The following is a 17286-nucleotide window of genomic DNA, read 5'->3' as shown; positions in this document are numbered from 1 at the left end:
AATAATTATAATTTGTTTGCGTTGTTGAATAAATTTTCTAAATTTATTTAATGTATGTCGAAACGAAAATGTGTGCGAATGAAACAAGCCCAAACTTGTGTTGTGTTTTGGAAATTTGTTTTTTGTTTTGAAACAAAAGCATGGGTAAAAATATTTTGAAAACTAAAGTTTGGTCGTGTTTCATTCGCACACATTTTTGGTTTCGACATACAGAAACAGGCTGTTAAATATTTACAAACACGTTTGAATTATTTGGACAGTCAGTTTCAAAGGCATTTCTGTATTTTATTAAAATTTTAATTATTGTCTAATAATCATATAAATCTAGAGTGAAAACGGAACCCGCTTGAAAATAGCTTGTGATTAAATATGAAATTGTTACTAGGTGTCGTTTTTGCTCTGACAGTTCTTGCAAGCCTTGCCTCGGCAGTTAATTACGTGAGTATTGAATTAATGCCGATAACTTATTTTGTGTTAAAAAAATAAATTTGTTTTACGCCTTTTCAGAATCGGGTAGGTGGAAAGCTTGGAAAATAAATAAAAAGGAATATGTGAAACAAATTAGAGGTTATCATATACATTTAGAGTAAAAAGGATTAAAATAATAATAAATATTTTGATCTGAAGTTAGAAATGTTGAATGTGGTTTCACTTTCAGTGTGAGGATCACTGGGTAGGTGGAAAGCTTGGAAAGTAAATAAAAAGCAATATGTGAAATAAATTAAAGGTTACCATATAAATTTGTGGCCTTATGCTCCTCTTTAGAGTAAAAAAGGAATAAATAATAATAAATATTTTGAACTGAAGTAAGAAATTTTGAATGTGGTTTCACTTTCCGTGTGAGGTTCACTGATGGAGTGCTAGGTGATATACCAAAGGGTACTACTACACTATATAATAGAATTCTGAAATTTTGTCTTCAGTTTTTTTCTGAAGAAGTTAAAATGATCTACAAGTTGAATTACTCAGTCTTATGACTACAGAGGGTAGGTATATACATTGTCACAATCAGATATGTGTCATACTGTTATAATTATACCCTACAGCACTATGTGGAAAGGGTATTATAAGTTTGTTTTGCTAAAAATTCATGTACTTACTTACTTAGCTGACCCATTACAGAACATTTGTTCTATAGGCCGAGCTAAGAAAAGATCTCCAATTCTCTCTATTTGTTGCTTCGCTTTCTGTAATACCGCGCCTTTTCATCCCATCATCCACTTGTTTGCGCCATCTATTCCTTGGCCTGCCAATTCTGCGTGCACCGCCAAGCGGTCCGTGTTTATACACCTTTTTAGCGGGGTCATCATCGCTCATTCTTATGATATGGCCTAGCCAACGCAATCGCTGCATCTCGATACGTTTAACAATATTGATGTCGTTGTATAGCAGATACAGCTCGTGGTTCATGCGACGTCGATATTCACCGTCAACGCAGATTGGTCCGTAGATCTTTCGAAGAATTTTTCTCTCAAACACACCAAGCACTGCCATGTCTGCTTGCGCAAGTACCCAGGCTTCGGAGCCATACATCAGCACGGGTAGTATCAGTGTTTTGTAGAGCGTTATTTTTGTTTGACGAGATGTGGCTTTGTTTTTGAACTGCTTACTTAAACCAAAGTAGCATCTGTTGGCCAATATAATTCTTCTTTTTATTTCACAACTGATGTCGTTTGTTGTGTTTACGGAGGTGCCGAGGTAGACGAAGTCTTTTACTACCTCAATATTATAGGAACCAACTTCCACAGTCGGTCCGAGCTCAACGGACGCATTGCGCGTCGACACCATCAACTTGGTCTTCTCACCGTTTACCGCCAGACCCACTTTAGCAGATTCTCCTTCGACCTTCATAAAGGTATCAGTTACTTCCTCTACTGATCGTCCCATGATGTCTATGTCATCAGCATAGGCAAGTAACATGTGGCTATTGGTGTAAATTGTGCCATTTCTTTTGACATTTGCATCTCGTATTACCTTTTCCAGCAAAATGTTGAATAAGTCACACGAAAGGCTGTCTCCTTGTCTGAAACCTCTTTTGGTACAAAATTCTTCGGAGAGGTTCTTTCCAATTTTAACTGAGGACCTAGTATCAGTCAAAGTCATCTTACAAAGCCGGATGAGCTTTGCGGGGATACCAAATTCAGACATTGCGTGGTATACCTTTGATTGGAGGGGACTGTCGAATGCTGCTTTATAATCGACAAAAAGCTGAAATGTGTCGATCTGCATCTCTTGGGTCTTCTCCAGGATTTGCCGCAGGGTAAATATCTGGTCAATGGTGGACTTGCCAGGTCTAAAGCCGCATTGGTATGGTCCAATTATCTCGTTGACCATAGGCTTTAGTCGTTCGCACAATATCCCTGACACGATCTTGTAGGCAATAAGGAGTAGACTTATGCCCATATAGTTAGACCATACAGTCTTATCTCCCTTCTTGTGGACGGGGCACAGGATACTCAGGTTCCAATCGTCGGGTACTCGTTCTTCCTGCCAGATGGTGTTAACTAGCTGATGAATACACCTTGTCAGCGTGTCGCCTCCGGTTTTAAACAGCTCGGCTGGTAAGCCATCGGCTCCTGCTGCCTTATTATTCTTCAGCCGATTTATTGCTGTCTTTACCTCATCTTGGCTGGGCGGTATACATTCAATACCATCTTCTGGGATTGGGACTGTGGTATCTTCGTCTTCTTCGCTGCTATTGGATACCAACAGTTTTGAAAAATGTTCTTTCCATATCCTGAGTACACTATCTGTATCAGTTACCAAATTACCTTGCTGGTCTCTACAGGAGGATGTGCCTGTACCAAAGCCATCAGTTTGATGCTTGACTCTTTGGTAGAATTTTCGGACTTCATTCTGGCTCCTGTACATCTCGATTTGTTCACACTCCCGCTTTTCCAACTCTCTCTTTTTCCTGCGGAAAAGACGTCTCTCCTCTCTCCTTTTCTCCCTGTATCTCTCTCGTGCGCTACGCGTTGCTACGGATTGTAAAGTAGCCCTATATGCCGCATTGTTCTCTTCGGTGGCAGCACGACACTCCTGATCATACGATGGATTCCTTGGTGGAGGTCTCTGGTATCCAAGTATGGATTTTGCGGCTGTTTGCATGGAGTGGGCAATGCTTTGCCATTGCGCTGATATGTTATCGGGATGAGGAGTGCTTTGATTAAGCAATTGGGCTAGTTGAGTGGAATATGCTGTGGCTATCTGTTGTGATTGCAGCTTACCGATGTCTAACTTTTGTGTTGTGTCTGTTCTATCTGTTGTGATTGCAGCTTACCGATGTCTAACTTTTGTGTTGTGTCTGTTCGTACTTTGTTTGCTACGTTTAAGCGGGTGCGTACCTTTGCTGCAACAAGGTAGTGGTCCGAATCAATGTTTGCGCCTCGGAACGATCGTACATCCAACACGCTCGATGAATGTCTTCCATCTATCACAACATGATCAATTTGATTTCTTGTTTTCTGATCTGGAGACAGCCAGGTGCCCTTATGAATATCGAGATGATTAAATCTGGTACTGCTAACTACCATGTTTTTTGCAGCTGCAAAGTCTATCAGCCTCATACCATTGTCAGATGTTTCACTGTGGAGGCTGAATTTCCCGACTGTTGGGCCAAAGATATTCTCCTTTCCAATTTTGGCATTAAAATCGTCTAGAATGATTTTAATGTCATGGGCAAGGCAGCGGTTATATGTTTCTTCTAAGCGCTCGTAAAATATATCTTTGGTCTGTTCGTCCTTTTCTTCAGTGGGAGCATGAGCGCAAATAAAGCTGATGTTGAAGAATTTAGCTTTTATTCGAATTGCAGCAAGTCTTTCATTCACTGGAGTGAAGCTGGATACCAGATGTTTTAGTCTCCGACTAACTACAAATCCGCAACCAAACTCATGCTTTACGTCATGGCAGCTATAATACAGTGCGTCACCTTTAGGTGTTGTTGTGACGCCTTTCCCAATCCATCGTATTTCCTGTATGGCAGTAATATCGGCCTTGTACTTTTCAAGTACGTCTGCCAATGCGAAGACTGCACCTTCTCTATAAAGAGTGCGAACATTCCAGGTGCAGATTCGCAGATCATGGTCCTTAAAACGAGTTGTTTTTCTTTTCTTTCGTTTTTTCATAGTATGCTGTTTTTTCTAGGGGAGGGTTACTAACCCGACGCCAAACCCAAGTTTTTAACGTTCTTATGGGAGAACGCGCGGCACATGTTAGCTCACTACCTTTAACGGGTGTTAAAGGCAGTTCCCCAGGTGACACCACGGGGAGGTCAGTGTCCACTTGAGATGAAAGGTGGACCAAGATAAATCCTGGGCTTTGCCATGTTAAAACCGGCCAGGACCGTTGCTTGGTATCTTCCATCCCCTACGTCACCCAAAATGCATGTAACACCGCGAAATATTCGTCGGAGACCCCCAATGTGGTATACCAATCTTCATATCTCGGCGAAATAAAGCGATTTTTAGATGTGTGTCCGTCCGTCCGTCCCCTATTTTAATTGATGATCGTGAAATATTTAGCGGGTGAAATGGACCAAAAACATAATTTTTATCCGATTTTGTAGCTGCTCTGTAGGTCGCAATAATAGTCCGATCGCATCGAAAATTTAAATAAAATAAGAGTGTATGGCAAAGAATAAGCTTGCAATTAGGGATGGCGATCCGATAATATTGAGAGGGTTAAATGGACCACAACTTTTGTGTGAAAATTGTGAAAATTTTTAATATACAGCTTATATCCTTTTTCCTGGAAGACATATTCCGGGTAAGTTAGCTATACTGGGAAAAGGAACTCTTGACCTTTCTATTGAATTGTGTTGGTGAACATGGTCAGATAACAGAGTTACAGCCTAATATATCCAGTTTTTTGTTTGTAGTGTAGTAATTAACACTCTAGAGGTCGCAATTACAGATCAGTAGTAACGAGATTTTGCACAGTGTAAGAGTTTAGATCGAATAACATGCCTACAATTTTGGATGATGATCTCATATTATCTAGTGGGTTAAATGGACCATTACTTTTGTATGAAAAAATAAAAATCTAAAATTTGGTCCATATTTTACTTCCTGGAAGGCATTTACTAGCAAAGTAGCCTACATATGCAAACAGATCTATTCACCTTTCCCCAGATGCAAATTGCAATAATGTGTTTCCTGGTTAACTAACGAGCCTGCTGCCTAATATATAATATGTTTTGTGTAGAATGCAACATATTCCTCCCATGCTACAATTTGTCTCTATCATGATAGGGAAATTATTGCAAATTACGTGGAGCCCTAGCATATTAATTGTCAAATTGAATATTTTAAGCATATGTATATTGCAGCATGGGGTCGCTTTGCCACCTTTTTTTTAAATGGACGCGGTGGCGTATAATTAAATATGAATACTTTTAAGAAGGCGATACAGGCAGTGCATTGTGTCAATTTGAACTTCTATATCTCAAAAACGGTAAAACCTACGAGAATATCATACAGATCAATCTTGTGGAGAATTTTCAAAGCTACAACATTTTCTTTAAGCACGTTTACATAGGACTCGCAGTTTCCAAGCAAAATCGTGAAAACTTAAAGAACCCCTAAAAATGTAAACTTAAATCGCGATTTATTTTAAAATCCCTCCGGCGATTTGTTTGTTTCTTGATATTTCTCATCTATGAGCATTTAGTTTCAGAATCTGCAAAAACTTCACACGTGTAAGCACCTTCCAATTAAAATTAGTTAAGGCGCACCGTATACCTTCCGATTTTCGGTATTTTAGGATTTGCAATTTGACATTTGAAGTTCCAGGTGGCCACTTAACTTCTCCACCAAAAACCGTCAATATAGGTCCAGGATTTAGCCTTCATATAACGGTACCTCCCGATTTTCGGTATTTTGAGGATTTTAGCTACAATTTTTAACCGAACGAGCTGTAATTTGACATTTGAGGTTCTCAGTGGCCACAAAACTTCTCCACCAAAAACCGTCAATATAGGTCCAGGTTTTAGTATAGCCTTCATATAACGGTCCTTCCGACTTTCGGTATTTTGAGGATTTTAGCTACAATTTTTAACCGAACGAGCTGTAATTTGATATTTGAGGTTCTCAGTGGCCACCAAAAACCGTCAATATAGGTCCAGGTTTTGGTATAGCCCCCCATATAACGGTACCTACCGATTTTCGTATTTTGAAGATTTTAGCTACAATTTTCAACCGAACTTGAAGTAATTTGACATTTGAGGTTCTCTGTGGTCACGAAATATCTCCACCAAAAATCGAACTAGCTTTAATTTGACATTTAAATTTTCAGTGGTCACGAAACTTCTTCACTAAAAATCATCAACATAGGTCCATGTTTTGGTATAGGTCTCATTTAACGGTATATCCCAATTTTCGGTATTTTGAGGGTGTTAGGTGCAATGTTTGACGAAACTGCCCGTCATTTGACTTTTGAGGTTCCATGCTGTTATACAACTTTCCACCAAAAATTGTGAAGATAGGTCGACACTTTGATAAAGCCCCATAGGTGGTATTTTCACCTGGCTAAACACATTTTTTTAGATTAGATAATTTAGGCATTTGGGGTATCCATGATCGACACATTTTTCCACCTAAAATTATGAAAGGAAACTAAATATTCCATTTTAATTAAGACTATTTTTATGGTGGAGGGCATATAAAGTTCGGCCCGGACGAACTTAACGACTTTTTACTTGTTTTCATCGGTTATCTCTGTGCAAAAGTTTAAAAATATTATGATATAGTGCAGATTAACGGCTGTTTCAAAGTCGATTTAGAATTTTTAGCCAATGAAGTTCTTGTGGTCCTGGTTACATGGATGTAAATTGATTCATGGACAAGTCCATAGTTGCATCCATGGTTTACGTGGCGAATATATACCTTTAATCAGTATAATTAATATACCGTTTGGAAAACCACACCATTGATTGTTCTTCCATTATGATCTATAGAAAATAATATCTAGCCTGAAGGGCGGAGAAATCTCCGAAGGTCTCCCATATCTAGTTCGGTTGTCACTGCAATATCATAATGGGCAGATGTCCTATAGCTTTAAATCTTCGTTGCATTTATGTAGGATAGGAACAGAGGATATTCTCAAGCATTTTCTCCTTTTTCTCGTTTCTGTAGCTGCGGCAGTGGTCTTCAGCCCAATCAATAGCCCATGGACGGGTAGCACCACAATAAGTCTTGACAGATTCAGTCGATTTTGAATAATCACGAAGTTTGTATGTTTGGTGCTGTAATGTGATGAGGTCTATATAGGACGTTGCTTAAAGAAGGTCTATGTGGGACGTGGCATAATAGAGGCTTAGTCTATGTGGGGCGTGGCTTAAAAGAGCTCGTCTCGCCCAAAAGAAGCGAGGTCAATGCGGGTCGTGGTTTAAAAAAAGGCGTGGTCTATGTAGGCCGTTGCTTAAATGAGGAGTGATCTATGTAGGATGTGGATTAAAAGAGGCGTGATCTATGTGAGGCGTGATTTAAAAAAGACGTGGTCCATGTAGGACATGGCTGAAAAGAGGCGTGGTCTATGTGAGGGGTTGGGGGCGTGACTTAAAAAGGACGTGGTCTATGTAAGGCGTGGCCTAAAAGAGGTGTGGTTTAAAAGAGAAGTAATCTATGTATGTCATGACCTAAAGGAGACGTGGTCTTTGTAGTTCGTAACATAAAGGAAGCGTGGTCTATGAAGGGAGTGACTTAAAAGATACGTGGCCTATGTAGGGTGTGGGCCGAAAAAGGGGGTGGTATATGTAAGGCGTGGTCTAAAAGAGGCGTGATTTAAAAGAGGAGTAGTCTATGTAAGGCGTGGTCTAAAAGAGGAGTGGCCTATGTAAGGCGTGGCCTAAAAGAGGCTTGGTTTAAAAGAGGAGTAGTCTATGTAAGGCGTGGTTTAAAAGAGGAGTGGCCTATGAAGGTCATGATCTAAAGGTGGCGTGGTCTTTGTAGGTCGTAACTTAAAGGAAGCGTGGTCTATGTGGGACGTGGCTTTTAAAAAACTCCACTGAGATTTGAACCCAAGACCAACAGATTGCGTGCCTTAAAAGGGGCGGGCTATATGTGGAACGTGCCTTAAAATAGGCGTGGTCTATGTGGGGGGTGGCTTAAAAGAGGCGTGACCTATGGTCTATGTAAGGCCTGACTTAAAAGAGGCGTAGTCTTTGTTAGGCCTGGCTTAAAAGAGGCGTGGTCTAGGAGAGGCATGTTCTAGAAGAGACGTGGTCTAGGAGAAGAGTGGTTTAGAAGAGGCGTGGTCTAGGAGAGCCGTGGTCTTGGAGAGGCGTGGTCTGGGAGAGGCTTGGCGTAGTTCATACCAAAATGAGGAGCAGGCGGTTAAAATTCAGATATTTAAAAAAATGTATCTTCATGTTGTGTCGTCTAGAACGAAATCTCATATTTTGATTTTTCAAAATAGTCTGGCTTAATCCCTTTTGTTGTTTTAATATTTAAAACAACAAGTTTATTAGTGGAGAAGGTTTGGCATTGTTCGCCAAGGGGTAAGGCAAGGAAGACTAGTTTCGATCCACGCCACTGGATCTCATCAGTTCCTTTGTTTCTTGTTTGTGGATATTCTCCACCGAAGTTATTTTTCAATAACTTTCTTCAACAAGGAACTTTTTATACCCAAACATCAATCGTCAGCTCGAAGTATAAACGTAAACAAAGAAAACCCTTCAATGAGAAGTTTTTCTTTGGTAACCTAACACAACTCTGTTGTTTTAAATATTAAAACAACAAAAGGGATTAAGCCAGACTATTTTGAAAAATCAAAATTGTAACAGCTATCCCAATTAAATAAACGCCACCAATGTTCTATTTGAGAAACACTGGCACGGTTTTGTGTGTTGTTGGTATATAAGCTACCAAACAGCATTTGGGTATGTGCATTTGTTGAAAAATCAACGACACATACGAGTGGAAGAAGGTTTGCTTTGTTTCGTAAACACTTTCGTCAGAGTTGTGTTAGGTTACCAAAGAAAACTTCTCATTGAAGGGTTTTCTTTGTTTACGTTTATACTTCGAGCTGACGATTGATGTTTGGGTATAAAAAGTTCCTTGTTGAAGAAGTTATTGAAAAATAACTTCGGTGGAGAATATCCACAAACAAGAAACAAAGGGAACTGATGAGATCCAGTGGCGTGGATCGAAACTAGTCTTCCTTGCCTTACCCCTTGGCGAACAATGCCAAACCTTCTCCACTAATAAACTTGTTGTTTTAAATATTAAAACAACAAAAGGGATTAAGCCAGACTATTTTGAAAAATCAAAATTGTAACAGCTATCCCAATTAAATAAACGCCACCAATGTTCTAATCTCATATTGTTGACCTAAACATAACAGAGCAAAATTTAAAAGCAATTTGAAAGAGTTTGATAAAAACTAAATACATGTATATGATGTTCATTAGAATGGTGGCGGTGTGTACTCTCTGTTTTAAATTTGCTTTTAAAATCCTTGTTACTGCGGAAAAAGCGGCATATAGAATATAACCTAAGAATTTGTTTTTACAAAATTGTTATTAATTTTAGACTTTTACAAAATTGTCTGAATTTGTCTGTAATTCTACCACCAGAAATATCTTCTGAAAAGGTTTCTGGATCAACTCCATAACATACCAATTTGCGATTTTTTTGCGTTTTTTGAGTGCATTGTAATGAGAGAAGGCACCTCTGCTCCAACGTGATATTTTTCTGCTTTGTATTAATTTTCTGTGACAATTTACATTTATTTATTTTAAATAATTGCGATTTTAAAATTGTCTTGTTAAAGATGTCCAGTCGCCATTAAGTTAACACCAATCACACCAAACAACAAACTTAACAATGTTAACAGAATGGTTAATATTCTAGTTTTAATTTGTCTTTTCCCCATGCTCAAACAGCAGAAACTTTTCAAATGTTATACGCTGAAGTGAAACTCCTCAAACTAGAAAACAACTGACATTTATTATACATTTTATTCGCTAGGTTAAAATTCTAATCAAATTTCCATTGGTTCACCTAGATTACAAAAAATACTAAAATTCTTTGAATTACAAATTTCATCCATTTTTTATCCAAAAACTTAGAAACAAATTTTCTAAGCCTATCAAAAGTTTTACAAATATTTGGCCTTTTCTTCGTAGTTACTTGCAATTCATTAAAATATAAACATTTCGTCCTTACATAACTAAAAAATTAAATGGCCTTCTACACAGTCGATTCTCAGTTGGGCGTTGGCGGATGGAGATGTGTTGTAATAAATGAAAGTTTTCTGTGAACTCGAAAAGAGGAAATCTAATATTTTTTGGAAAAGAATATTTAATGAAATATGTTATGAATCGGAAACTGAAGTACTTGAAAATGGTGTACCTTTGGGTTTTATGCCTTTATTTAAATTATGTTCTAGGAAGTGGTTATTTTCGAAGAAGTGACAACAAACTAGAATACAATTTGAGCTGTAATTTGTCCATAATTGAGGGGTAGTAATGGAGACAATTGAAATTGCTGCAAATCGGATTGTGAAATATTTTTCATAGAAAAAAAAAACTGGTAAAAAAGTATGGAATTAATTAAAAAAGTATATATTGGCCTAACTTTTGCACCACTACGTCGGGAAGCATGGATTTGCCCATGAAAAACATAATATCGTTGTAAACAGGACCACAAGGAGTAGCTGCGGTATGAATTTCCAAGGGCTCTTCGAACAGATCCTAAACTCCTTCGGGTATCTCCCCCACAATATTTTTCTGTAAAATGGTGTGAACGATAACTCTCGAAGGGAGAAATCGATCTGGTCCAAACATTGCACATCGTATTACTTCTTCCAGATATAGATGCGGTTTGTATATGGACTATATCGGTCCACTTCTTCGGGTACCACCCACAGAAAATTCGGATAAAGTGAAGTTTAAGAGCTCCTCTCGGATCGTTTTAGAAATTTTTCCTGTATGTTGTCCTTGCGGCTCCCTTTACGACGGTACAATTTTTTTCTTGCGCAAGTCCATACTTCCTGAGATATTGGCCTAAAAGTTCCAAGAAACCCTGACGGCACAACCCAAAATGGTAAATCCCCAAGATATTTCTCGCATGGAGTGTATGATTGGTGTGGACTTTGTACACCGCCTTATTTGATCCAGTCATATGGAATATGGACTATATCGGTCCTTTCCTTCGGGTACCTCCAAAACAAAATTCGGATCTAATGAAATTTAAGAGCTTCTTTCGCATCGTTTTGATTCGTTCGAGGCCAAAGATTGAAAATAAGAAAATGCTTTAAAGGCCGACTATTGGTACACTTACGCTATGTGGCTCATCTTCGAACTTATATTAAGTTTGGACAAAATATTACGAAGGCCAAATTTTGGACCGAATTAGCAGATCAGTTCGTGCGCTTCAGCCACTACACATTGTGCCATAGGCGTTTTTACAGCTTTCAGGCAGGAAGTATGGACTTTTCCGAAATTTTGTATGAGAGGTACCAGAAGAAATGGACCGATGCAGTCCATATGCAAACCAGATCTATGTCTCGCAGAAATATTACGATGCGCCAAGTATGGACTAAATCGGTTATGTACTGTCTTCTTCAATTTTAGTGCACACCAATTTAGCGAAAAGTTTAGAACTTTTGTTGGGCGGTACTCGAAAGAGTGGACCGACATGATTTTTTTCGAACTTAAACTAATTTCGGACAAAATATTTCGAAAACGATGTTGTTTAATCGGCTGATCCGTTCGAGAATTACCGTGTGTTCCAACCAGACGGACGAACGGACATTTCTAAAGCGATTCCAAATTGTCTCAACCGGATTTCGTCCAAACATACTTGGGGTCTAAAACCAATGTCAGTTAATTGAAACTCCAAACTTTTTCCTATAGTCCTGCTTAGTAATCCCATTTTTCAATGTTCACAAATACTATGGTAAGTTTTATTCCTACGTCATTAGTAATTGCTCCTCTATACCAGAAGATTTGTTTTTGATCATTGTTTGTGTCCAAACAAATTGTATGTTTGCAACATTTTGTAACATATCTCAATTTTATTTGTTTGGGTACCAACGAATTTTTTATACCCTCCACCATAGTATGGAGGGTATATTAAGTTTGTCATTCCGTTTGTAACACATCGAACTAATCATTTGCGACCCTATAAAGTATATATATTCTTGATCAGGATAAAATTCCAAGACGATCTAGCCATGTCCGTCTGTCTGTCCGTCTGTCCGTCTGTTGTAATCACTCTAGCGTCCGCAATAATTGAGATAGAGTGCTGAAATTTTGCACCCGAGGGTATTTTTTTCATAGGCAGGTCAAGTTCGAAGATGGGCTATATCGGTCCACTCTTTGGTATAGCCCCCATATAACGGTACCTCCGGATTTGAGGTATTTTGACGTTCTTCGCCACATTTGGAGACCGAATTAGCTATAATTTGGCACTTAGGGTTCCTAGTGATCAACAAACTTATATCCCAGAGGATATGGGCATAGGTCCATGTTTTGGTATAGTCCCCATATAACGGTACCTCCCGATTTTCGGTATTTTGAAAATTTTAGCCACAATTTTTAACCGAACTATCTGCCATTTGACATTTGAGGTTCTCAGTGGTCATGAAACATCTCCAAGAAACATCGTCAACATAGGTCCATGTTTTGGTATAGCCCCCATATAGCGGTACCTCACGATTTTCGGTATTTTGAGAATTTTAGCCACAATTTTTAACCGAACTATCTGCAATTTGACACTTGAGGTTCTTAGCGGTCATGAAACATCTCCACCAAACATCGCCAACATAGGTCCATGTTTTGGTATGGCCCCCTTATAACCGTACCTCCCGATTTTCGGTATTTTGAGAATTTTAGTTACAATTTTTAACCTAACTAGCAGTAATTTCACATTTGAGGTTCTCAGTTATCATGAAACATCTCCACCAAACATCGTCAACATAGGTTCATGTTTTGGTATAGCCCCCATATATCGGTACCTCCCGATTTTCGGTATTTTGAGAATTTAAGCTACAATTTTTAACCGAACTAACTGTAATTTGCCATTTGAGGTTCTCAGTGGTCATGAAACATCTCGACTAAACATCGTCAACATAGGTCCATGTTTTGGTATAGCCCCCATATAACGGTACATCCCGATTTTCGGTATTTTAAGAATTTTAGCTACAATTTTTAACCGAACTAGCTGTAATTTGCCATTTGAGGTTCTCAGTGGTCATGAAGTATCTCCACCAAACATCGTCAACATAGGTCCATGTTTTGGTATGGCCCCCTTATAACCGTGCCTCCCGATTTTCGGGAACTAGCTGTAATTTGACATTTGAGGTTCTCAGTGGTCATGAAACATCTCCACGAAACATCGTCAACATAGGTCCATGTTTTGGTATAGCCCCCATATAACGGAACCCCCGATTTTCGGTATTTTAAGAATTTTAGCTACAATTTTTAACCGAACTAGCTGTAATTTGCCATTTGAGGTTCTCAGTGGTCATGAAACATCTCCACCAAACATCGTCAACATAGGTCCATGTTTTGGTATAGCCCCCATATAAGGGTACCTCCCGATTTTCGGTATTTTGAGAATTTTAGCTACAGTTTTTAACCGAAATAGCTGTAATTTGACATTTGAAGTTCTGAGTGGTCATAAAACATCTCCAACGAAACATCGTCAACATAGGTCCATGTTTTGGTATAGCCCCCATATAACGGTATCTCCCGATTTTCGGTATTTTGATAATTTTAGCTGCAATTTTTAACCGAACTAGCTGTAATTTGCCATTTGATGTTCTCAGTGGTCATGAAATATCTCCACCAAACATCTTCAACATAGGTCCATGTTTTGGGATAGCCCCCATATAAGGGTACCTCCCGATTTTCGGTATTTTGAGAATTTTAGCTACAGTTTTTAACCGAAGTAGATGTAATTAGACATTTGATGTTCCCAGTGGTCATAAAACATCTCCAACGAAACATCGTCAACATAGGTCCATGTTTCGGTATAGCCCCCATATAACGGTATATCCCGATTTTCGGTATTTTGAGAATTTTAGCTGCAATTTTTAACCGAACTAGCTGTAATGATCGGTATTTTTGAGAATTTTAGCTACAATTTTGTCTATTTAAAAATAATCGTCAATATAGAAGTTTTGGTATATCCCCCCATATTACTGTACCTCCCGATTTTCGGGAATTTTCAGTGGTCACGAAATTTCTTCACTAAAATTCGTCAACATGGGTCCATTTTTGAGGGTCTACATTGTTTTGATGAAACTACCCTCAATTTGACTCTTGAAGTTCCCTGCAGCTATAAAACTTTTCCGCCAAAAAAATTTAAAGATAGGTTGACTCTTTGATATAGCTCCGTTGGTGGTACCTTTCACCTAGCTGAACACATTTTTTTAGATTAGATTAGATAACACTGTGCAATAAAATGGAGGTGAAAGTCTGGGGCACGGAAAATTCCTCTTGGGGAAGAAAGGCCTTGGTGAGTATATTATGAATCCCGAAGGACAGATCCGATGTGAGTCGAACTTCAGCGTTATGGCGTGATGAAATTTTTGCTAGAGACCCTGTGGGCCATCAGGAATTAACTTTATATCTTTGTTCACTGTTGCTTAAGTGTTGTACAAAAACAACAAACAAAGATATAATGCTAATTCATGATGGCTTACAGGGTCTCTTGCAAAAACTTCATCACGCCATAACGCGGAAGTTCGACTCACGGCGCATCAGTCCTTCGGGGTTTTTAATATACACACACCAAGGGCTTTCATCTCCAAAATGAATTATCTCTGCCTCAACATTTGTGTTCACAGTGTAATTTAAGCAATAGTGGGAGGTAGTAGGAATATATCCATTGTCGAAAAGTTGTTCCACCTAAAATTGTAAAAGGACCCTAATTATTCCATTTTAATTAAGACTATTTTATGGTGGAGGGTATAAAAAGTTCGGCCCGGCCGAACTTAACGACTTTTTACTTGTTTTTTTTTGTTGCTTTTGCAGGACCCAAACCTGTGTTATGTTTGGCACTGATTGCAAACAAATATATGTTTCCTGCAAAATATGTTTGAGACATATTTTAGAGAGGAGTGTAGAAGAACTTAAGAGGTCTTCTGTTGTGAATAGAATACCTCAAGACGTCTTATGTTGTCTATAGCATAATTCAATAGGTTGTTTGTTTTCTATAGAAAATCTCAATAGGTATTCTTTTGTCTATAGTAGACATTAAGACGTCGTGTGTTTTGTACAGAAGACTTCAAAAGACCTTTTTTTGTGGACAGAAGACTGTAAGAGGTCTTGTGTTGTGAATAGAAGACTTCTAGAGGCCGTATATTGACAATAGAATTCTTCAAGGGGCCTTATATTGTCTTTGGAAGACCCAAGGAGGTCTTCTTTTGTCTTCTTTTGTTGCGAACAGAAGATGTCAGGAAGTCTTTTCTTGTCTGTAGAAGAGCTTAAGAGGTATTCTGTTGTGAATGGAATACCTTAAGAGGTCTTATATTGCCTTAAGAAGTCCTGAAGTCTTCGGATATCCCTAGAAGACCCTAAGAGGTCGTCTCTTGTGAATATAAGACCTCAAGACGTCTTATGTTGTCTATGGAAGACCTCAATAGGTCTTTGGTTTTCTATAGAATACCTCAATTGGTATTCTTTTGTCTATATTAGACCCTAAGAGGTCGTGTGTTGTGTACAGAAGACTTCAAGAGGCCTTTTGTTGTGAACAGAATACTGTAAGAGGTCTTTTGTTGTGAACAGAAGAGTGTAAGTGGTCTTTTGTTGTCTATAGAAAAGCCTAAGAGGTCTTCTGTTGTCAATAGGGAACTTCAAGCGGTTTTCAGTTGTCAACAGTCTATATAAGTCTTTCTTTTCTATAGAAGAGCATAAGAGGTCTTCCGTTGTGAATAGAAGTCCTCAAGTGGTCTTCTGTTACCTATAGAAGATTTGAGGAAGTCTTCTGTTGTCAATGGAAAACCCAAAGATGTCTTCTCTGTAAATGGAAGACCAGAAGAGGTCTTCTGTTGTGAATAGATGACTTCCAGTGGCCTTCCTTGTATATAGAAGACCTACTCTATAGAAGATCTGAAGAAGTCTTCTGTTGTCTAGAGAAGAGGTCTTGTGTTGTCTTAGGTCTTCTGTTTTCTATAGAACCTCAATAGGTATTCTGGTGTCTATAGAAGACCCTAAAAGGTCTTTTGTTGTGAATAGAAGAATTTAAGGGGTATTCTCTTGTCAATAGTGGAGTTGTGTCGTTCGTGAACGAACCGGCTCCAAGGAACGATTCCGTGAAAGGAACGAACGGATCCGTATCCAGCACATTCGTTTATGTCGTTCATTTAGATCCCAGCAGAATCATTTTAGTTTTACACATAAAATCTACTTACACATGCATCACAAATTTTCACACACAAAACAATCAATGATTCACTTAGCTGATATCGTTCAATAGGCCACCATATCATTCAGTAGATCATATCGTTCATCTCTTGCTTCTTTCGTTCATATTCAAAATCACCACCACCACCACGTTCAGAAAACCACCACAATTTTTTGCACACAAAAGTTCGAAAATGTTCGGAAAATTTGTGCGCACGATAACTCTTGAAGAGAATAACCGATTTGGTCTATACTATGCACATCGTGAAATTTCTACCAGGCTTAGATGAGCTTCCAATACGGACTCAATCGGTCCACTCCTTCGGGTAACTCCCACACAAATTGTCGGACAAGTTCAGTTTGGGACCTACTCTCGAATCGGTTTGATTTTTGTTCTACAAACTTGTATTCACTGCCGCCAATACGACGGTACAAGTTTCATCTGGAGCTAGTCCATTCTTCCTGAGCAAATAGCCTGAAAGATGAAAAAACCCCTAATGCAGTGGTTTTGGAGAGCAGGATAATTCCCGAACTGATCAACCGATTTGGTCCAAAATTTGGGCTTTGTCATGTTTTGTCCAGACTTAGTTTCGGTTCGAAGAAAGGCTATACCGGTTCACTACTGGCGGTACTTCCCCAAAAATTAAGAATAAATTGGTATGCACGATATCTCCTGAATAAGGCAACTAATTTGGTCCAAACATTAGATTTCCTAATATTTTGTCCAAATTTAGATTAAATTTTCAAATATCCCATATCGGTCCTCTCCCTACGGTACCTCCCTCACAAAAGTTCAACATTTGTGTCTAAGTGCCCTAAAGAGGCCTTCTGTTGTGAATTGAAGACTTCAAGTGGCCTTTTGTTGCCTAAAGAATACCTGAAGATGTTGTCTATGGAAGACACCAAGAGGTCTTGTGTTGTGAATAGAATGCTTC

At 38.7% G+C, this 17286-nt stretch overlaps 1 long non-coding RNA gene across 1 annotated transcript; it reads left to right on the top strand.

Annotated features, from left to right (window-relative positions):
* Positions 1-62: 62 nt before the first annotated feature.
* LOC141390510 (uncharacterized) lies at positions 63-634 on the top strand. The gene is made up of 2 exons (XR_012409383.1): positions 63-438; positions 508-634. It is a non-coding gene; the product is annotated as an uncharacterized lncRNA (long non-coding RNA).
* Positions 635-17286: the final 16652 nt, after the last annotated feature.

This window comes from Musca autumnalis, unplaced genomic scaffold (assembly GCF_047663935.1).
Source record: "Musca autumnalis isolate F117 unplaced genomic scaffold, ASM4766393v1 scaffold_1, whole genome shotgun sequence".
NCBI classification, from domain to species: domain Eukaryota; kingdom Metazoa; phylum Arthropoda; class Insecta; order Diptera; family Muscidae; genus Musca; species Musca autumnalis.
This window is presented reverse-complemented; position numbering and strand designations above follow the sequence as displayed.